This window comes from Pleurodeles waltl, chromosome 4_2, assembly GCF_031143425.1.
Source record: "Pleurodeles waltl isolate 20211129_DDA chromosome 4_2, aPleWal1.hap1.20221129, whole genome shotgun sequence".
Taxonomy (NCBI): Eukaryota; Metazoa; Chordata; class Amphibia; order Caudata; family Salamandridae; genus Pleurodeles; species Pleurodeles waltl.
In genome coordinates, this window is record NC_090443.1 from 32,394,274 (window position 1) to 32,418,279 (window position 24,006).

Sequence of the window (24,006 nt, forward strand, 5' to 3'; positions counted from 1 at the left end):
GGGGTAGATTGTCTTTCACCATTTTGCGGGATTGGATAGCCTAGCAGGCAGTCTGCATGTAACATAAGCAATTTCTTGGCTTGTTAAGGAGCAGGAGGTTTTTGCAGCCACCTGGGCAACAGTTTATGTCAATCCTCTTCAATCTAGAACTGCCACATGGCAAGCAATGTCCACCTCTAGAAGGTCTTGATAAGAATTTCTTGATGGGGAGGCCAAGATCCCCATAGCTGCTTCAGGGGCGGGTCATAAGATTTTGCCAGTCGCAAGCGATATGCCACAGCGTCTCTGTCATGGATACATTCAATCTTGGGAGGGATGGAGGGAAGACAGACACTCACTACCTACTGATGCCTTTGCGAAGCCCCCCACCACCACACACACACAGCCAAGGAGCCAAAGGTACAGCATCATACATGAACAAGGATTATGCAGGACTTTATCGGGCCAAGTGGAAACACTACTTCAAGACTGCTGCCATGTTGACTGCTAAGCCACACCGCCTTGCTAAGCTATAATTTTTACCTGATCATCTAGTCTGCCACTGGAGAGTTTAATACAAATTAAGAACAAAGTTTGGCCCTGATTTATACTTTTTGACACAAAACTGCGCTAATGCAGTTTTGCATCAAAAAGTTTAGCGCTGACTAGCACCATTATTTAACGCCACCCAGGCGTTATATTTATACTATGATGCTGGGTGGCGCTAAACTTAGTTTAGAGTCATTTTTCTCGATGTTAACCATTGTGCCTTGTCGGAGAAAACAGTGCAAAGGAGAGGCAAAATGGAGCCAGGAGAGACCCCAGGGAGACCCCAATCACCCAGGAACCAGCAAGGAGGAGACAGACAAGACCCCGGGGAGGGAAACGAAAAAGAGAAAGTGTTGTTTCAGTACAGAGGAGCATGAAATACTGGTGAGAGAAGTGACGGAGCATCAAAATCAACTTTTTCATCCAATTGGAAGGAGAGAGGCAATTTGGCAGCAGATAGTAGACAAGATTAACAGTGTGGCAGAGGTCAGGAGAACCGTAACAGAGTGCAAGAAATGCTGGCATTACTGCAAGCGAAGGACAAAGGAAAAAATGGCAAGAAACAGGAAGGCAGCACTGCAAACTGGAGGTGGGAGTCCAGCACCATAAGAGGACTTGGACGATATGGAGGAGATGGTTGCAGCGGTCATTCTGGAGGAAATCATCACAGGAATCGCAGGACAGGACAGTGCAGTCTACCAGGAGACACCACAAATGCAGGGTAAGTTGCTTGGGGGAAATCTATGCAAAAATGTCAAGTGCAAGAAGGGGGAGGCACATAGGACTCACACAATGCATGTCAAAGGAGCGCAGAGGGACACATTGCACATGAAGCAAGTTGCACCATGCTGACGTAAGCTACACATGTACCTACACCATGGTAGTGCCATGCACCATAACACATACACAACCTGGACATATGTTGATCAACAGGCATAAATACCTACATGTACATATCCAGCACATGGGATAATGGACATGTATAATCACTGTGCCTCTGGTTCTGTCATCACAACATCCCTTGCATATAGTCATATCAACCCTACCAACACAACCAAAACTTCAGAGACTAGGTAGTCAGTCAATACCATTCCTGGGGTAACGTCATGGTGGTGTCCCTTGCAGTAACACCTTGCAACTGCCTTGCCTCATTGCCCAAACACTTGTGCTGCATCTCACAGCACACAAGTCATTGCAACTGTCCCAACAGTACCCAGATATGTGCCGGTAGCACCACCACCCCACACATTGACAACACATAAGGCAGCCACTACTCCATCATGCAGTCAGGATGTCCCCTGGGTGCAGGGAACAATGAACTGAACAGGCGCTGGGGGAATAGCAGGCTGGTCCTGTATCATTGGTAACGTGCCACTACCCAGACCAACTAAACTGGTGTAGTGTTGAACATACATCTTGATGCTGAACAGAAATGTGCCACTACAGAAAATATGTACCACAGATAGCAAACAGTAGGTCACATCAGTCACAGGCTGAGCCCACAACTACTCTGACACAACCATGTGGGACACATATGAATGGGGAAATAAACACAAATATACAACACATGGGATATGACTGTGAACATAATGGCATATAATTCCACATCGACGGGTGGGGGATGGTGCATGGGCAAGTCCGGTGTTGGTAAGACTGTCAGTGCAGTGTACCCTTTGGGGTTGGCAGTATGAGTCACACGTTGGGATGCCGGGTGGAAATCTGTCTGTTCATGGTAGCTCTGTGGGGCACTTACTACAACATTGTTGATGGGTCAAATAGAGTCAAATAGAGTCAGTGCCAGTTTTCGGGTGCATTGGACGTGACAGGACACGCTGCACTAAGCCATGCAAATCAGGCAGTGGAAAGGGCAAAGGGTCAGGGCATGGGACCCCCTGCACTGCCCTTTCCAGGTGCATGGGCTGTGCAGGGGCACCCAGGGGTACACCACACCACATCACCACCATCTTTGCATGGGGGTTTCACCACTATGCAAAGACTGGTGGAAATGCGGAAACAGACCTGGAGGTTAGCGTTGAACGTAATACTGGTCTGGTGTCACAGGACAGCTGGCATTGCTAGTCTGTAAGCTGCTGGAAACCTGCCAGTGCCAGGTCATTGGGCCAAGGGGCATTCCCCATTGCCAACAGTTGCCACTACCACCTGGGCTGTTGGGGCTGGTCAAATAGACAATGGCAGTCAAGTGCCCATAGGACTGACACACTTGAAATAAGGGACCAGTATGAGTACCTGCACAATCACCATCAAACTAGCTTCAGGCCCTGACCTAAGTTCAACTCCTGTTAATTGGCTATGTCCATAGACTCATTTACCATCAGGCATTGTCACATACATAATGATGTACACAGCAGAAATCTTATACCCATGCTGGCCATCCCTGGGTCAAGCCCTGTGTCTGTGTCAAATTAACTGCACTGCCACCATGCTGCATCTCATGTATCATAGTGCAAGGAGGGCTGCATTGAGGGGGAGAACATAGGTGTGTAGGAAGGCAAACCCACCTGCACAGACTGAAGATGAAATCAAACTCTGCTAGGTCCATGAGCACACATACACAAACATCAACATGAGGAGCTACCAATGGTAACAAGAGCATAGTGTCCTGGCAATGTCATCCCTGGGGTGGTGCAAGGTCTCAGCACCGCATTGGTGTATGTGAAACATGTAAGACTGGGACAGGGGAAAACTTCCATGTGTGGTGCTGTGGCATGAGCACAGCAACACCCATTGAAAGGCCTCACCATGCAAATGGATGCATAGGGAGGGTTGACAATGACAAGATGGTGTCAAGCCACAAAAAGGATATACATCACACCTAGAAGATATAACGCAGCCAATTGCGCAAACTGGGCTTCCCTTCATGTGACACGCAGGTGTGACATAGGGCTGATAGACTGCAACCATTATGTACAAGAACAATGTTTGGGTACTAAGGTGACAATGAGCCTCCAATAGCAAGTCGGTGACGTGACAGATCAACTGCCACAACTTAGATAGACTGATTTTACATCATCTCATTGCAGAGGATGATGGCTCTCCTGCGGATCTTCCTGTCCTGGAGTGCCCTGATTACCTGTATGACCAGCTGACAACCATCAGCCAAGAGACCCTCCATGAAGTCCTCGTATCCCTCCAGACACCGCCTCCAGTCGCAAGGAGGAGTATTAATGTAGCAGCCATCCCAGAGGCCCCACCGAACACCCCAATAGTACAACCTGCCAGCAACGACACAGCTGAGGACTCCGAGGACCCAGGGACCAGCTTTGAGAGGACAGTGGTAGGAGTCCAGTGGGAGCTGGCCAAGGAGGTGCGGGTGGGGATGCAAACTATGGCAGCCAGCCTAGAGGATAAGCGCACGTGCATTGTTACGGCAACTGAACAGACAGCAGCCAAATGAGGCACACACTCCCCAATGCATGGAGTCCAGCAGTGTCTGAGGGACATAGCTGCGGGATTGAGGACAATCTGGACTCCGTGCACCGGGAAGTGGCCTCCCTCAGGGCAGACATATCTGCCTACCACAGGGATGTTGCTGCTATCCTCAAAAATCATCAGCTCCTCCTTGCTGCGGTGATGCCATATGTAGTTCCACAGATGGTAGCTGCCGGCAATTGGGAGTCCACATCTCCAACCACTGAAGTGTGTGTGGCCCCCTCTACCTCCCCACCACCACCATCAACGGCAGAGGAGACACCACGCACTTCGGAGGATGAAGCTGTGGAACAGATCATCTTCACCCATAGGAGTTCCCGGTAGCACGAGCCCATGCCACATGGGCAGTGATTTTCCTTTGTCCTGTGCTTGACATCACGCCAGTGTTAGCACAGTTCGGGATATGCACTCTTCTGCGACACACTGTTGACCTTTCTGCTATGGAGTGCAATCGTCTCTCACTTCTCATTTGGCAATTCATGTTCCCCTGCACTGAACGACACTTTACCCAAGCATGTCCCATGACATGTCCCAACCCTGGACTTGTATTGTGTCACAATTGGATGGATTTCACTAATGGCGTCACAGACTTGGACATTGTAAAAATTGCACTATGACACTTGTAAATAAACACTACCTACACAACCAGCATGTCTTTGTGTATTGTGTCACATCTACTACGCTTAGGAATTGTGATGTGTGTAACATGTCTTTAGTCTCAGAGTGTCAGTACAAGAGTGCAGGAATATGGGGGCACATATCTACGTACAAGGTACCTACATGATGAACGTCCATGCTGGTCTCATCCCCTACAAGCAATTCACTGAGTATGTCAAAAATGTTGAACACATGTATGCTACACCCACTACATATAGCAGGAATTGCTGTGAAACAGTTCTCGGGCAATATTGTCAGCTAGGAGTACCAGTAGAACACATTGGTGTGAAACAGAGGTACTTAACCTCATCTGTAATTGGCACTGGTCAGTTTAGCATGATAGATATAAAATGTAAGCTGTTGTCAGATGTCCCACAGTGCCCAACATTCCTACACAGGACCGAAACAATGACAGCTGAATTACCACACCTACCTGTCCAATACAAAGTTAACGTAGTCACCTTGAGTGGTAGGTACACTGGATGGTATATGCATAGTCAATTAGGTGTGTTATAGCTGCCAATGTGACATCTCAGTTGTAAGACGGTGATGAACATATCGAGAGAGGGATTTGGAGGCAGGACGGAATCCCTAGGCCAATACACAATTTTCACTGTACACTCATGGGAAGACCCTGAGACCCAAGCATATGACACATGAAGTAAGGGACTACCCAAAAATATTTAATAAGAATGAAACTAAACTAAAAAGAATGAAGAACACCTATCCTAACCTAACCTATCCTAACTATACTTAACCAACAACTGACCCTAACTACCCTATGCTAAACTTATCTAACACATTTAACAACGCACTCTAAATATTGCCCCCACCAACCCCCCTATATTACGAGACACATGCAGGACAACATATACTAAACTACACATATACTACCTATATCTAAACAAACATATATATATTTTTTTCAATTAGAGTTTTTTTATGTTATTTATTTATTTTTTACTACAACACAAATGCCCCAACATTACCCAACAAAGTAACACGTAAAAAGTAGAACACCCACCCCCCAAACCCACTTATCCTAACTAAACTACTAACCTAATCTAACCTGACACTAACCCCATAAAACCCACTATGAAACATTAAAACAAAAGAGGAGGGAGAGGACAGAACTGGGGGTGACAGTCATAAAGCCAATTACAGCTTTGCCCTCTTGAGGATTTTTGTAATGAACTTAAGTCGCTTTGTGTTTGTTTCTACCTCTTTCTCCAGACTGTCCAAATTTTTAAAGAACAAGGCGGCATCCCTCTGTAGCTCCTTGATCATATTCATGTCAATGGCAACAGGTGGTGTGGGCTGTGGTACAGATGGGGATGGTGTAGCAGCTGGGGCTGTGGTGGTGGTGGCAGATGTGCCCCCCTGCACAGCTGTGGAGCTTGGTCCCCTCTGTATGGCCAGTGTGGGTCCCCCTTGGGTGAATGCCCGCCATTCCCCTGTGGATCTCCCCCTGCGATAGCGGCGTGCCATCCTCAGGAACCCAGATTCCACTGTCAGGATGTGCCTCTAGCGGACTGCCCTCTTCTGAAATGCCCGCAGTTCCTCATTGTTCATGTTGCAGCTGTAATTGAGACAGGCACCCATCAGTGTCAGCATTGTGTGGAGTATGTACAGATTATTAGCTTACATTCTGCATCTAATTGCACATGCACTCCAACTCACATTCCGGAAAAGCCCTGATAAATACAAGGGCAACACTGCTTTAGCATCATTTCATTGACACCAAAGTGACACACAACAAAATTAGGAACCAAACCAACTTAGGTGTGTGTAGATTTTGTGCCATGTGTAACAATGCAAAGGCAGCGTCAACTTCACATAGATCAGAGCCAATATTCCTCATCATCTGTGTCAATTTTCAACCATACATCACCAGTAACTTGATTATGTTATTGGGAGTATGGGATGCAGTTGGTAACCCTAAGGGGTCAGTGTTGATAGGTGCACATGTAAGTTTGAATATGACTGTCACCTACACTGTGAGCATCACATCTACCTAAAAATGTGTTGTTCCTCTCCCCCTGTGCTTCAGGGGGGAAGGCCATGTAATCCATCCTCTCAACTGTCCTGGTCATTCACCAAGGCATGCCCACTCATACATGGAGTCAGGTAGTGGACCCTATGTTAGGAGGGCTGCCAACTAGGAAGCTGGTATCCATAGGTCTATCACATCTACATTCATGTGTCCAGGTGTAGACCCTCATCAATACCTGATCTGCCAATACTATTCCTTACACACCCATATCCATGGCAGCACACGTCTGGCCTTGACCTGCGTGAAGGCCTATTACATTCCACATAAGTGTTACGTAAATGGAGTACAAAATATGGAGCACCATGCTGGGGGACAATTGCCCACCCAGTCCTACATATACATTACAATACAAGGATGCACCAAATTGTGTTGAAAATGGTGCATCACTGTGTTGTGAGAATTGACGGTGTGTCCCAGTGCCAATATTCTCACAGCGGTGCACTTCTAAGTCACATATGGGCCTACACGGGGCTTGTCATCACCTTGTTTACACAATGCGGCCCATTGAGCACCACATGCCTCACAAGATATGACTCTCTGCTCGTGCATGGGGAACCTTTAAATCGGACAAAATGTCACCATCCAGCCTACTTTCATATCTGATCATTTGACAGCTTATCGCTTCTAGCATTGTGTGCAACACACATGACTCACTCACACCAAACCCTCAATTACTACACAGGACAGACATCATCACACTTACTGGATATATCTGGGTCCTCAAATCTTACCATTTCGCCAATGGTGTAGGTGGCAGGTCCACCTATAAGATATGGATGGAAAACCATGCTTAGTGTCATATTACTGTCAATACTAGTGGACACCATATTACAGTGTATACTATTTTAGTGGAGTGAGCACATTATCCTGGTGTAAAACAGTGCAACAGACACACCACTGCAAACTCACAATGACACTGACACTTAGGTGAGTGAGAGCTGCACATCTGTACACTTACACTGGGCTTGAGACTCATGTTGTGCTACACCCTGCAACAAACCATATGTGGACAATCTATAGAAGATAGAACTCCATAGTATGTGGGGGAGTTGGGTGACAAATACATAACATTACCCTGGTGCTACCCTGGTGCTTTGTAAGACAATTGACTCAGGTATTCAGGGTTGTCCTGCAAGGCAACCAGAGGCACTTTTTGATGGACATGCGGCTCAATTATTAGTCTGCAATGATTATGCATTGAGTGATCCATGACTGATGTGGAAAAGTTGTCTGATTTTATCAAATGCCCCATTCACAGTGCCCCCTAAGGCGGGTAAGCTCCCTGTGCTAACATGATGGTAGGGGTCATGTGTGTTAGATGATGACAATGTAGCACTCTACATGCATTGCCCTACTTTGTTGACACAATCCAGTTAAATATGGTAGGCTGGCGGTGTCTTGGCATATCATACATGACACTATGCCTGGGAACAGGTGTTGCCATGGCCCCTGAAATGTGTGACGTATTGATGGTTGTGCATGACTCATCAGACATCTGACCTGCATTAGTAAAATGGTAGGACATGTGAACTCCACGTCTAGACTGGTGCAGTTACTCTTCATTCTGGTTGCTTGCAACCTGTCCACAAGCAATGCATGCAGCGCTCCAACACATCTGCTACTGTCATTCAAGAGCGGTGAACAGTAAATAGTATGCCAAAGGGAGACCCACCAACAGGGCCACCAATCACCACACCAAGATGGTCAATCAGATCCTGCTCCCTGGCCACCAGATCTGCCCAGCGATACTTGAGCTGGTGCTCGTTCCTGGTGCTGTGAAACACCCTCTCCAGGTGGTGGAGCACCTTGCCCCACCTCAACCGCCTAGCCTCTGTCCAGTAACCGTGGATTACACCCCCCCCATCTCCAACATCAATGGCAGGTAGTGGGCTACCAGCCACAAGAAGCCACCCAGCTCCTCCTCTCCCATCCTTGTCAACCTACCCCTACCAGACACATTTACCATGTACAGGTTGACGACAAAAATAAATAAATGAATGTAAAGGAAACCTAAGGCCCAAAAATTAATCCCAGCTAACCCAATTTATCAATTATCCCGGACAGACACCCCACAGTACAAGGACAATTATAGACAAAAACAACACACAAATTTACTGACACTGGGACAAAGTACAGTCAAAAATAAAATACAAAAAACACGACAGGAGGGACACCACAAGGTACAATACTCAGGTAAAATACACCACCAACTCCAGGACACAACCACACAGACAAAAGAGGCACAGACTGTAAAGAGAAAGTGAAAGTACACCTACTGTACCATGCCTGCAAACAGGATTTCCTATTACATCACTTCCTGTGTCCGAACGTCACGTTTTCTCTTATGCGTGTATTTATTTGACGCATGTGATTTTTTTTATTTTTTTTATTCAGCAGGTGGTATTAACTTTGCATAAATTCATCCAACTTTACAACAGAGCTTTAGAGCACAATGTCCATGAATAAATTCTCAGACCCTACTCCCTTGTCTGCCCCCTCCCTACCTAATCTACCGACTAATATTCATTATTGCCCATATCCCTTGATATCTTTGCATTGCTCCTATCCGTTGGGCATACAGCTTTTCTTTAACCTTAGTAGACTCCATTTTCGCTTCCCATAATGCGTAGGTCGGAGAAACTGGAGGTTTCCACACCTGAAGAATAAGTGATAAAGCTATTAAAGTACCAACAAATATCATTTGCCTGGATGAAGTGGGAAGATTTGGGATTTGTGTAATGCCCGAAAGTGCCACCACTGGGCTAGGGGCTATTTCATAGGCAATCCAAGAGCTCAACCTCTGGAAGATCTGCTCCCAGTAATTTGCCAGAAATGGACATGAGAAGCACATATGTAGCCAATCCCCCTGAAATGTTTGACAACGTGGACATAGACCTGATGTCTCTGGGTGCATTTCTCTTAGCTTAGCGGGAGTATAATATAGCAACCATTTACAGAAAAAAGTGACCCTTTTAAAATTTGCCCCTCTAAGTGCTTTATATGACATCTCGTTATGCTTTCTCCAGTATTGTACCTCTATCTTACATCCTGTCATATTTGCAATTTGAATCAAATGTTCAGAAGTTGCCGTAATTGACCCTGCGTCCTGAACTAGTTTATACCGTTTGCCGATACCTATTTGATTATCGTAGAAAGCCTGAGCAATGGCTTCATTAACGCTATTCGGTGGTTGTCTCATTGCGTGTAGGGCATGCTGCATTTGGCAGTATGAGAATTTAAAGTGTTCTGGAATATCGCTTGCGCACATTACACACTACGCCCTAGTTTTGAAGTGATCCGCTGGGTAGAAATCCGCTAAGGTCTTAAAGCCAAACCCTTCCCATTGCTGAAGGTTTCCCTGACTTATTTCTACTCCTAACATCCAGACATCCCTTACTCGCAGCGCCAAATAAGTCTTATCAATTTGGTACCTAGCCCGTATCTGTAATATGATGAACTGAATCATGCTTGGTAATTTAAATCTAGCCCTTTTTGGTAGGCAAGGGAATTTTAGGAAGTGTGTAAGATGAATATTGGTTTCTGCCACCATCTGATTAAGGTCGAAATTGAGTTTTGGTTTTTGTGCTGCTCTTGACGCCCAATCCAACAGAACTTCTTCATAATAAGTTGTAATATTGGGAAGAGCTAGTCCCCCATCTACCACTGCCAAGGTTAATTTAGCCAGCCGAAGGCGAGGGTTCTTATGATTCCATATGAATTGTCTGATTAATGCGTCTAACTTCTCAAAAAAACTTTTTAGGTACTCTCAGGATAACACTTGAAAACACAAAAAGTAATAGGGGCAGGATCATCATTTTAACTAGTGCTGTCCTACCTATAATGGTCATCGTAGTTTCCTGCCACTTAAAAAGTAGTCCTTGAATCTTTTTGAGAACATTCATATGATTCAACTGCAACAGATCAGCCGGGATCCCGGACACGTAGATACCTAAATATCTAATGGGGTGAGATGAAGGAGATACAACCCTGATATCTTTCGGCAGGATCATGTCTCAACGTTATACAACAAGGCCTCTGATTTAGATTGGTTGATTTTATACCCTCCTAACTCTGAAAAGGCCTTGATTTGTGCAAACATTCTATCGATATTGTACTGATCTGCTCGAAGATACAAGATCATATCATCCGCAAATAGCTTCACTTTGGGGGCCAAAGGCAATGGCTCCTGAACGTATGAGTCTTGTAGAATTGCAGCAGCCAGAGGCTCTATAAAGAGTGCAAACAACACTGGAGAAAGGGTGCAGCCCTGTTGCGTACCACGTGAAATTTGTACTGACCCTGCTATTTGAGTATCGACTGAAACTTTGGCTTGGGCCCTGGTATAGAGTGTCCGTATTGTCTAAATAAATTTCTCTGGAAAGCCAAACTTTGTGAGCACCGAGAATAACACTTGCCATTGAACTGAATCGAATGCCTTTTCGGCATCAAGCATTATGATTGTCGCTGGATGGGAACTATGTGATAAATAGTCTATTGCCTGTACAACAAAAATTTGTATTAGTGGACAATAGCCTACCCGATATGAATCCACACTGGTCCTCATGTACCAATGCTTGCGCCACCTGAGCTGTGCGAACTGCCAAAATTTTGGTAAATAATTTATAGTCCTGGTTTAATAGGCTGATTGGACGATATGAACCGGGATACTCTGGCAGCTTGTCTTTTTTTGATAAAGCTAACCACTATTGCTCTTGAAAATTCGGAAGGAATTTCCTCTCCTTCTAGTATTGCATTAAATAAGTCTACTAATATTTCGACAATTTGCTCTTCTAAAATTTTATAAATTTCTGCCGGGAGGCCGTCTTCGCCTGGAGCTTTACCATTGGGAGCACCCCTTATTATTTTAATAACTTCTTGAATTGTAATTGATTATATTAGATACTCTGTGCTGCTGGGTCTAATCTTGGTAAAGTTACTGTACCCAAGTATTGTGTAATTTGTGAGTTATCTACTTGTGTCTTTTCTATATATAAATTACAATAGTGTCAAAGAAGTACTCTTTCGATCTCTTTGGGGTGTGTGACCATTCTGGCCTGCTGTTCATCAAAAATAGCTTTTATCATGTTACTACTTGATAGCTTCTTTATTGACCAGGCAAGGAATCTACCTGCCTGCTCGCTTTCTTCATATTGTTGTTGAAAACTAGTGTGTCTATTTAGTATCTCCCTTGACAGAAAAAATCCCTTAATTTGGCTTGAGCCCTTGCCAACCTAATTGATTTCTTTTTAATGCCTGTTCTAGCTCTTTTTGCAGTAATGTACTTCTTCTGTGGGCAGATTTACCTAGGTATGCCTTAAAGGAGATTGCCTCCCCCCGTATCAAGGCTTTAGTGGCCCCCCAAATATAATAAAGAGAGGCAGACCCTTTATTTATTGCAAAAAATTTCATAACTGATATTTTAAGGTTAGCTACCCAGACTTCGTCTGCCAGGAGTGATCTATCTAGACGCCATTGCGAGTGATGCTGCTGGTTACCAGGGTCCTTAAAATCATTAAGCTCAACCCAGGGAACAGAATGATCTGAAAAAGGGTTTGCGAATATCCATGTTTGCTGCCATTCTAATGCGAATGAAACTAGGATATAATCAGTTCTTGATGCCGTATTGAACCTTTTGGAATAACATGTAAATTCTTTAGTATAGCGGTGGTCGGCTCGCCATACATCTACTAAAGCTAGATCTAACATCAGTTTTGCAAGCAACTGAGAGGTTTTTAGTTTATTCTGTGCTTTATTCTTCCGTGATGTGTCCCACAAGAGAAAGGTGTGTATACAGTGTCTGCATTGGCTTAATATCATCTTCTATTGGGCCATAGTAGCTTACAAAGTGAACCTCTTTGCCTGCCAATATGGCTGTGACTATAATCCATCTCGCCTGAGGGTCGCGTACAACATTATTTATTCTCCCTACAAATTTTCTAGACAACAAAACTGCCACCCCCGTTACGCAGCATCTGCTGATGCATAAAAGGAATGAGTAATACATGCCGGAAGTCTAGGTATCTGAGCGTTGTGATATTTGCGTGAGTATTTTGGACGCATGACTTATGTGTGTCATTTTTTTTAACGCATTACCTTTATGCATCGAATTAACAGAAAATCAGCATTGAGATGATTGTGAAGGTGGAATTCATGCTAAGAGCCCAAGGGTCATATACTTTGTGTTTGCGGATGTTTTCGACGCATTTGCGTCAATTTTTTTGACTCTATTCCTGATTGCGTGATTTTGTGCAATTGTCTATGGATGCACCCTGTGTCAACATACAAATGAAATGGTGTGATTTGTCTGTTACACCGATGTGTGTGTTACAGAGTCAACAGCATGCAAATATTTGCACGTCATGCATATGTATGCATGTGTGACAACAGTGTATCCACATATGTATGGCAGTAAGTACTATGCAACAGTTCTGGTTTGTGATTGTGTTTACCTATGTGATGTGTGTAGTTGTCTTACAGAGCATAACATTTAAGATAACATACACAGCTCAGGCATTGTTGATAATGGCTGATAAATGCCACCTAGGAAATGTTACCCGACAACTGTCTTCATATGAAGATATTGAGTTTATGGTGACTTGTGTGTGGACTACACATATTTCTGACGTGTACATATTTGGTACATACTGTGATTGATACACTCTGCCTACATTCCGCAAGTGTGACGTCATGTGTACCCTGTGTCAGGATTGGGCCCCATGGCAGTAGCAGGACTGATTACCATGGATGTACGGCACAGGCCCAAATAACTCCATTGCTTGTCATACCTGGGCTAATCATTGTGACCATTGTTACCAATGATGTCCCCCCTTGTCACACATGCAGCCATTGCAACTCTCACACTGAGTCGTGACAATGGTCTTTTCAAACGTTACTGTCTTTCCAAATTTTGACATCCACTGCCTCATATCTGGGGCCCTTGTTCACCACCTTTTGTGCAAGTTGGCAACGTGGATGTAATTCATATGTTGTGGTCTATAGAGTGTGTCCTTCAGTTGTCATATTCAAGTGATGAGGCTATTTGTGATGTGTGTGATGGTAGCAGTACAATCTTTCGCCTCACATGTGATGTAACAACAGTACTTTTCAGATTAGTGTTTGTAATATGCTCCCTGAGGTTAGACTGACAATCCTGAGATATATGTCACGGAGATTGAAGAGACCAAAGCCGGATTGTGTGAATAAGTGATGTGTTTATTGACAAAATGTACAAGGTGAGTTAAGTGATTTGTAAGTGAAGAAGTTCTTAACTATGTGCAGGCTGTGGCATATCCCAACAGCTCTGTTGTGCTGTTCCCCCTCATTTTCTTCACCACAATCCCCCTCCTCCTCCTCCTCAGGCAGGTCATCAACCTGCTCATAAAAGGGGGCGTTCATCCGCACACATATGTTGTGCAGGATAGAACATGTCATTATGATCTTGCAGACGATGTGTGAGGCATGTAGGAGGCTGCCTCCTGTGATGTCCAGGCACTTGAATCTTGATTTCAGGATGCCAAATGTCCTCTCCACAATAGTCTGTGTCCTCCGATGTCCCTCATTTTATGCACACTCTGCTTCTGTGATTGGGTTGGGAAATGGGGTCATTATCCATGGCTGTATACCATAACCCTGATTTGCTGCAAAAGATTAAAGGAGTAAGTTGTTGTTAAGGCTTGCAACAGGTTTGTAATGTAGCACGGCAGTTGATATTTTGAGTTGGTTGTGACTCATATGTGTTTTTGGTATGGTGTGAGTTCCTGGCCTTGTGTAAGGTCTTCTCAGCACTGGGTTGTTGGACATGACAATCTTGTGTTTGGCTCCAGGACCTGGGACATATGATTTGGATTCCTAGACGTGTCTAGGGTCAAAATATAAATACTGCGTTGAGTTTGTGCTGAATTAGCATTCAAAAAATGATGGTAATTCAGCGCAGAGTATAAATATGCCCCAAAATGCCTATTAAACCTTGGTAAAACAGCAGCTTTTATGGGCCAAACAGAGGACAGCTGTTGAAGTTCATTTCATTTTGTTACTAGAATCTAGGATTCAAGATTCTTGCCTTTTGGCCTGAAGTCAATTAGTGGAATTTCTTAGTCTCAAAGCATCTCATTTCTTCTGGAGGAAACTCGCAATGGAACACACTGCTCTTACACTGAGATGACAAAGTAAGCCACTTTCTTTCAAATCCCTACTGCTTTTATCTGGAGGAAAATAAAGCAAAAATGTTAGATTTAGAGATCTTGTAGTTACACCAGCTAATAAATCTGTTTTCAGGTGGTTACTTAGGTGCATTGAAGCTGGATTTTGTACTGTACTTTCTCTCTGGCCTGGTTTTAGTAAGTGAGGCGGAAACAGTGACTTTTTTTAATTAAAGAAAATGCAGCGCATACAACACAAACACACACAGATATGCAGATGCTCGCACGCGCGCGCGCGCACATACACACTGTAAACTGGCACTGCACCTTTAGGAATTACAGAAATTCGCCCCTATCCCATTGTACAGTGCAGGGTCCGTGATACAGTTCCTTTATCTGTTAAATACCCCTGTACACAGTAGCCTCCCAAAAAAGCTATGTGTGACTAAAAATGGTATATGGGTTTGTTTTTCCTCACCATCTTTAGGTCTTGGCAGTGGTACAGTTTTTCATGAGTTAGGCGCATTTTTTTCTCTCTTTTAGTGCAGGTTTTAACTCCCCTAGCCCTGCCTCTGATCCGCCATGCCGCTTTTCTTCGTAAGTGTCTTTCTTGTGGTGGAAAGTAGTCTTCGATGGACAACTTGACATCTACTTGTTTGTCTTCTGGATTTTCATTTCCTAAAAAAATGCAAACATTTTCTCGCAATGCCTCAGACAAAGAACAGGAAGTAAATGTGCCTACGAGTAAATTAATAGGAATTAAAGTAAATACATATACAGCCCATCAGCTCCAGCAGGGGTTGTATTTCTGAATATAGAGTATAAAAATATTGTGACCCATATTCAGACTGGCAAAATAATTTGAAGGTAAGTATATACAGGTAAGTATAGATGTACTATGCTTAGCCCCACAGCTACATACACTTAAAATATTTGCAAATACTATCAAGGTACACACTTGTGGAGTTAAATATAGTAAACCTATGCTGATACTTACCCTTACAATATTTTGGTCGTTGCCTCCTGGCACTATCACTATTGTTCCTGCTCAACATTCGAGGCACTCCACTTTCAGAAATGTGATGCTGAGACTCCTGATGTCGGGGCTCTCACTGACATTTCAGTCAACTGCAACATGTAATTCCTGTCAAGATCCATTTGTCTAGAACGTCAACTTCTCTTAGTGGAACTCTTTGTCAGCTTCAGCTTTGAGGGGTTCATACGACATCCAGTTAGATTGTCATTGCATGGGAAGGGATTATTAATGCTGCCTGTTCACCAGAGCCAGAATCCTCAGCTAAGAATCTTGTACTCGTTCCATCAGCAGATGGTTCTCAGCCTTTATTACATCCAGGTGGTCCCGAGGACCGCTTTCTTGGGACCAACACCCTCTGTTTGTAACAGATGATCATTGCAATCTAGATATGTAATCATCTCCAAATAAAAATGAAGAACATGCGTTACATTCATACTAAGTAGAAACTCTCAGCTTGTGAAACACGAGATTGTGAATAGTAGTTCAGTTTCAGGGCTTCTTTGGATTTTTTTAAACACAGACAAATGATAGATAAGTTTGAAGAACTGCCTTAGTTGGAAAGCAGCAAACTACACTATTCTGTGGCGTATGGTTTGTGAGTCTTTCTAATGTGTTCCACAGCAGTGAAGGCAAACTGGAAAGCTGTCTTCCAGGAAAACAGTCTTAGTGTGTGATGCCAGTAGTTCAAATGGCTTGTGCATGAGTACACAGGATTTAATTCGATTTGACTTACTGACCAGAAATAATAAAGGCAACAGGCCATTCAGCTGGCATTTGATGGCCTTAATGGCAGTCAAGACAACTCCCCAGCTTACCCCTTTCAGCTCATATGACCACCATGATTCTATCTGCAGAACGTTATAACACTGGTTCTTAGGACCCATGTGCTGAAGGAATGTAGGGATCATTTAAGTGTCTGTGCCCTCATCTTTCTTCAGGAGGACTTGCCTCAGAGGAAGTGTGATAAGTATCTCCTGAAGGGAGTGCAATATGTCTGAACATGGATACCAAAGGTTAGCCTGTTCACTGTCTGTGGCTTACTCTGCTACTACTGGCAGGCCCAACCATATAATTCGTGCCAGACCACCCTATCCCCTAAGGCACAGTCCAGCCAAAACTGATGTGGCATATCTCGTCTATATGTGAACACAAGCAACTAAAGGCTTGTTTTCGCTTTTTCGGTCCTAATCAGTAAGCAAATGTTAAAATTCAGTCAATAGCACGGCAAGATATGGGCATCCTTCTAAACATATCTGTCTTGATGAGGGTGACACTGAGAAAAACAAAAAGATGAATGTGTAGAATCAATTGAATCTGGGGAAAGGTCACTGATGGGGCCCTCTTGCACATCCAAAAGGCACACCGGTGTTTTCCGTATAGTTGACTGAGGTCTGTGCTTGGTCCAGGCTTTGAAGATGATGTGCCATATGTACGAAGGCATTTTGCATTTCTTAATGGTGTGCTATTTCGGGCTGTTAGGAAAAGCAAAATGTCATTTTTGTATGTACGAAAGGTATGCTGGAAAGGCATTTGCGGTGGTACCAAATGCAGTTTCTAGCTAGTAAAAATCACATTTTGGAAGTCACTAAATAGGAAATCCAGAACCAGAAGTGAAAGGTAGGACAATAGGGCACATAAGACAACACGGTCCATCATTAAACAGACATTTGGTATACTGAAGTCCAGGTTCTGCCACCTCTATAAATCCACCAGAGCACTCTTTACAGACCTGAGATCACCTAATTTGGATGGGTGGAAAGAAAGGTTAGTTTTCACTGCCTCTCACTGCCAACACAACCCTGGCCATAAGGGCCAGTGAAAACTGCTAAATCCTACCCTCGCCATGGGCAAGGACTCCCATAATAGGGCCTTTGAAATAGTAATGCATTGTGGCTTGGTCAAGTGCAAGTTATTCTTCAACAGGCTAATGTATGCATGCTTGAGATGGATGGTAAATATAAATGGGATTAACCAATGAGTGGAAGTGGCGTAGGTAGTGCCATAGTAGGTAACTTCCAACAACTACAGCTTGGAATTGGGGCCACTGGCAATGGCTCCAATATGAATCCTACCATAATGCTTGGTAAGACAATGGATACCCTATGCTTTGCCCAGGTTCTCCACATTATAGTGACATAGTTTGTCAGCCACTGTATGTCTGTCAAAAAATCTCTTTCACAGTCCCAAAAATCTTAAGCTTGCACATACAATCACTTATTTTCGACATAATACATGCTTTGTCATCTGTATCTGTAATGTCATGCACTATAACAGTAGTCAAACCTGGGCTACGGAGAAGACCTTCATCACACTACCTAAGGTAAGCTGATGAGCAATACAAGCTTTTCAAAATGAGTAGAAATAGGGCTTGGTTAGCCAAAATGCTGTGCTGCTTAGGCCCCAGGAATGAGGTGGGTGGATAAATGTACAGGACACCTTGTCACCGGCAATAAAATTTCCTGGCTAGTATCCTTGCACATACATCCGTCTATTACAAATATTTCCCCCCAGCATGGGGAATAACATGTGGGCCCGGCATTACCAGGTCCAAATATAGATGCGATGTCCCTATTTTGAGGACAAATCTGCTTTGATTTACCACCTGATTGCAAATTGGAGTGGGGGCAAAGCAGTGACGGTTGAAAGAAAAGCAGAGGCGGTGTGCTGGCAGAAGGGAACATTCCGTGCTCCTCTGTGCCATGAGAGGGTGTTGGGTGGGTGACAGGGGTGATTGCATGGTTGCATGTGCAACCCAAACCTAAAGTAAAAGGACTTTTCCTAATTTGCGATTTCCTATTAGGAAATTGCAACTTTGCGATTTATAAAATTGCGATTGGGAATTTCTACAAATCGTTATTGTTGGACTCCACTGTTACATAAATCTCATTTTGCGACTCCCTAATTGTGATTTCTATGAATTCGCTATTTGGAAATCGCAAAGCCTTAGTTTCATGCATATTGCCCAAAGTTATCACGATAGGAAGATCTTTAAGGCATGGAAGACTTTCTTCTGATGTGTACATCTGGAGGGATGAATCAAGCTGCCCGATGAACCTCCTTGCAGTGAGTCCTCTTTTCGGACTTGGGTGACTATTGTGTGGCTGAGAACGTCAGACATGGCAAACAGCACGTGCATATGCAGAGAACATGAGTTAAACCCATCAGAAATGGTACAAGTGAACCACAATCCATGACAGACTGAGCTGACTGTTCAGTAGCTTAATTCAGTGCTCCTCTATGTGGAGCACATATGCATGTAACCCTGGGGCACCTCCACCATGCATCACACTTGCAGTGCGAAAAACCCACAGAGCAACCAGGTTATCACTGAACTGTGATTGAAGAAGAGGCCACGGTTTCTATTCTCTCAGAAGGTTTGAGGGCATAGAAAGCTGTCTCTGGATGTCGCCTGTAAATAGATGTGCTTTTTGTACAAGAGATTATTTGAGAAAGATCACAGCTAATCTGCCATTGAAGGGAATTAGAAGGACCAGAGTCAAATGAGTGCAGCTAGCTCTCATACCAGCAGGGGTAGCAATGGGCCTTCTCCAACTACAAGAAAGTTGCCACAGGGCCAGGCGTTTGTCAATGTGTTTGGAAGAGCATTCTGACTACAGGGCTGTAATCAGTACTGAAAATGCCGACCCCCAAGATAGACGAAAGGAACGGCTGCCAGAAGTCCTGCCAAGGGAAGCATCTTGAATTTCTGAAGAGTTAGGAACTAATTGAGATCGTTTGGAATCAGAACAATGTGGAAACAGCATATTTTCTTTTTTACTTGGAATAAGTGTGAATAGTATCATGGCCCACATTCAAAAGGCGGGACATGGTCTGAGGTTGCGAAAGTAAAAGCATCCAAACTTACATCAAACATTCTGGAGATGGTAACTGAGGTAGAGCTTGGGCACTAGCACAGCATAGCTTTGGCAGACCAACAAGAGCACTCACGAGTCCTGCGTAATCTAAGTGAAGGTAGTGGAGGAAAACCGTCCTCCCACTGCAGCGCTTTACATCCTCTGAGAAGTATTGGCGGAGGATGCCCGCGTCACTGGCAATTGATATAGATTTTATGTACTCCACTGAAGCTTAGGTGACAGTATGGGTCTTCCATCTTAAACACCATTCTTGAACTGTGTCGATGAGACAGAGAAGTGAGCAATGATTAATGGCTTTTATTGAAAGTATCCCTAGGTTTAAAAAGGTGAAACCTTTAGTCAACTGAAATAAAGTTTGGTGCATGGCAAGACCCGCACGTGTGGACCTAAACCATTTAGAAGACCCCATGTCTACATTATACTGCTGGACTATACCATTCACTGTGGGATGCAATAGATCTATCCCGATCGTTGGAGGTACAGAAAGGGTCAGCCCTGTTTATTTAGAGGCAGGACAATAACTGATTTTTTAAAAGTTAGGTAGATGCAGGAGATCGGGAAATAGCTGGAGAGAGAGGCTGGACAAGTTATGGGGCAAGAGGTTTTAAGTTTGATAATGTGAGAGCTGAATATGATATGCAAGATGGCTTTTTATACTAAGACAGTTCATGAGAGGATGTCACAGAAAATAAGGTGTAAGTGAGGTTGTGAGGTTATACGACAGTGGGGCAGAAGGCATTGTAGCTATGGTCTTTTTAATTGTGATTATTGATGTAAGATATGTGGCAAAGTCATTTTATGAAAGGGAAGTATCTGTTAGGGGTGAAGAGAGAAGATGAAAGCTGCGTGAAGTGATGATATTTTGTTAGTGTGAGTATTTTGTATTTTTAAGGGCAACAGATAGTGTGTCCAAAGCTTGTTTTCACTCCTTGTGGTTTTGGGTGGTCTTGCTATTGCTTTAGTTGTGTTAAAGTAACATTATTTTGGTGTTGAAATTGTGAATGTTGTGTGGTATCCAGGGTTGAGCTTTTGGGAAAGTCAGGGGAAAAGTGCACAATGGTTAGTATGAATTAAAGGCTTGCTCTAGAATGGTATCGAGTAGCTCAAACAATGTTTATTTTGGAGTGGGGTACAGTTGTTGTGCATTTGGTTTAGGAATGCAGAGGAGTCCGAAGAATTATTCCTCTTGGAGACAAGATTATTATTTCGGGGGGAAACTGTTGGGGGAGTTGTTCACTATCATGCAAAAAGTATATTTGGTATCATGTAAGGCCTAGGGGTGTCTCTAGGCAATGGGCTGATGCATGATGTGTGTGAAGATAGCATAATAGAAGACTGCTGAGGGCCATAAAGGTTGTTAAAGGCCTTGAATATGAGTTATATGCCTAAACTGCAGGCAAGGGTCCAGAACGAGGCAAGAGAACTATAATGCTATTAGAACATTCAACCCACAAAGGGAGAAACAGAAAGACAAGCATTGACATTTTGGAGCAGAAGCAGGAAATCATTATCGGCACTATGCCACTCTATTGTCTTTGGTTGAACTCTCAGCATTCCAGTGTTCTATTTAAGGAGGGATTGGGGAGAAGTTGTAAAAGTAGGTTGTCTTACTGTTTATTGTTGAACTCAAGTTGAAATCTTTGGTTTGCTTAGCAAACACCTTACAGCCACTTCCTTTCATTTATTTCGAGGTTTGTGAGAGAATATGGTTTGATCAGTGTGGCGCTGCTGGTGTGGCCGAGTCATTGGGATTTGTTCGGAGAAAGTCTGATACAAGAGCTAGAAAAATGTTACTGTGTCCCTTAGAAGGTTGTGGAATATACTGCAGGACTGACGTTTGCTGCTGTTGCTTAAAGATAAAAAGAAAATAGACTGCTTGAAGTGCAGAGAATCTGCGTAACTTCAGACCAGATGCTAAGAAACTAGTGAATTGATTTGAGGAGGAGTGGTGATTGCGTCTGCTGCCCAGCTTGACCAAGCTTATGTTTAGCTGTCCCTGGTGTGAGGACAGGGGGAGATACTATCATGGCAGATGACCCCTGAAGTGCAGAATGTCTGTGGCCTCTCTTCCCCCACTGTGCTGTCTGAATAGGGTTCTATCTGGCTAAGGGCTGTATTCCTGGGAGCCCCAACAAGGTGTGATGTTCTTTAAGCCTCCACGACTGCTGCCACATCTTTGTTTTCCCCTATGTTGTTACCAAGAATTGCATGTGGACTAGAAGTGGAAACCTCATCCTCCTGTGCTTGCTTTATCTGATCCCGTAATTAGCAGCACTGGCTCTTGCATAGAGGTCCATGTCCCTTCCTACACTGCTGCAACACTGTGGCCAAGATTTAGGAGGGCCTAGCGCCATATAGCGTCATTCTTTTTACATGAATGTAGCGATATTATTGCAAAAACGCTGCACCATATTTACAAAGTGTCACTTTGTAACCCCTTGAACCACATTATGCCTGCGCCAGGCATAATGTATGCAAGGGGGGCATTCCCCTGTTGGGGTGCTGAATAAATGGAGCAATGAAATCTAAAAGATTCCTTTGTGCCATTTTTAGCTGCATTTTTAATGTCTGTACAGAGCAGGCATTAAACGGAGGCACACCATTATTTCCAATGGGCTTCAATGTGCTTTGAAGGATTAGTGTCAACATTTTTGTTTTTCGTGCCAATCCTGCAAAGTGCCAAACTAGTGTAAAAAATGTTGACGCTAGTTCCCTAACTACTACTGGTGCACCATATATTAAATATGGCTCACAATTGGTGGCGGCTGTGGGGGCGCTAATGGGAGCAGGAAATGTGGTGCTGCATTGGATGGAGCGGCACTTTTGATCAATCAAGCCCTTTGTTTTCCCATATGGCTGGTGCTGACTGCAGGAAGGCCTTTGAGCATCTGAGCTCGGACCTTGTAGAGGCCACGGTGGCACTACGGTCCCACAAGCAGACTCTCACCAATATCCAAATTGAAACTGTGAAGGCCTGTAACCCTCTGTGGCTAGTGCTGTAGTTGTGGCTCAGAAGACACTGACCACTGCAAGACTATTGTGCTTCAAGGTCAGTTCTGGCACAGTGCAACTTCCTTAAAGCTCAGCACAAGAACTGTGTAAATCTCATCTGCCTCCGAGAACTGAGTAAGATGCTAACTGCGAGCATATGCCAATTAGACTACACACTGCTCTTTACCTATCAAGTTAACACCTGATGCTGTAATTGTATCCCACTCATGAATGAATGCATGAAGGTTTTATAAAGTGCATCAATTAGCTAAACAGGGGCATCTAGATGCTAGGACAACAGACTACAGTACATGCAGGGTCTAGAATTAACCAGAATTGAAAAGCCATTCAAATGAAGGAAAGTAGGACCCTCCCGGGCATGGATTAAGATACTGGGTGTCCACAACTATTTACTCTGAACATTTATTTAACTTTATTAAAAATTCGAAGCATTTACTTGACTTGCATGAAGCTTATCCATTTTTCTGGAAACAATAACACTTTCCTAGACAATACAGTCATAGTAAGTGATACGTGGGGTGACTGGATAGTCACTCTGCTCCAAATCACCCTCCATGTAAGGCTTGAGCATTCCACCTTGCTACACCCCGGAGGTCAAAACCAGATGTTGCATCCATACCTGGGTGGCCCACTGTCAACTAGGATTGAAAGCCGACACAACAGAAGTCACTCTCTTTGAAAATTGGTCGCGTACTTTCCATAATTCGTGGTCGCCCTATATGGACCCTGAACGGACTCCAGTTACTCATGCTTCTAGTATGCGAGTAATTTTCTGTGCTTCCAGAAATACATCACTAAAAGTAGATTTTCATTTTTTCTTCTACTGAAAACTCCTTGGGAGATCCTTCATTGCCCTCCCTTAACATGCTGCTACAAGCAGCCTTGGCTCTAATTTCATCAGAATTGAACTGCGGTAAAGCAATCTAGTCTGGTTTTCTCTGATACAGGGACATTTGAAGGATTTGGGGGGCCCTAGGCCAAGCCTGTTATTGTGGCGGGGGCTCTTCAAAGAAGGTTTGAATTTACGATTCCATTTCTTTCATGCCCTCTTTGACCAGGTCACTGACAGTGCCCAGGCACAATCGTCCAAATTCCAAATAGGTTTACATCTAATTTGCAGGGAAAGCGATGTGTGTTTTGAATATTGTAACATAGCAGCAGTTTACTAATATTTACTGCAGATAATCCCCGCGACACTGTCTGATTTCTAGTATGTGAGGTCCTAATGTGATCTAAAGGAAATCTTTTTATGGATGT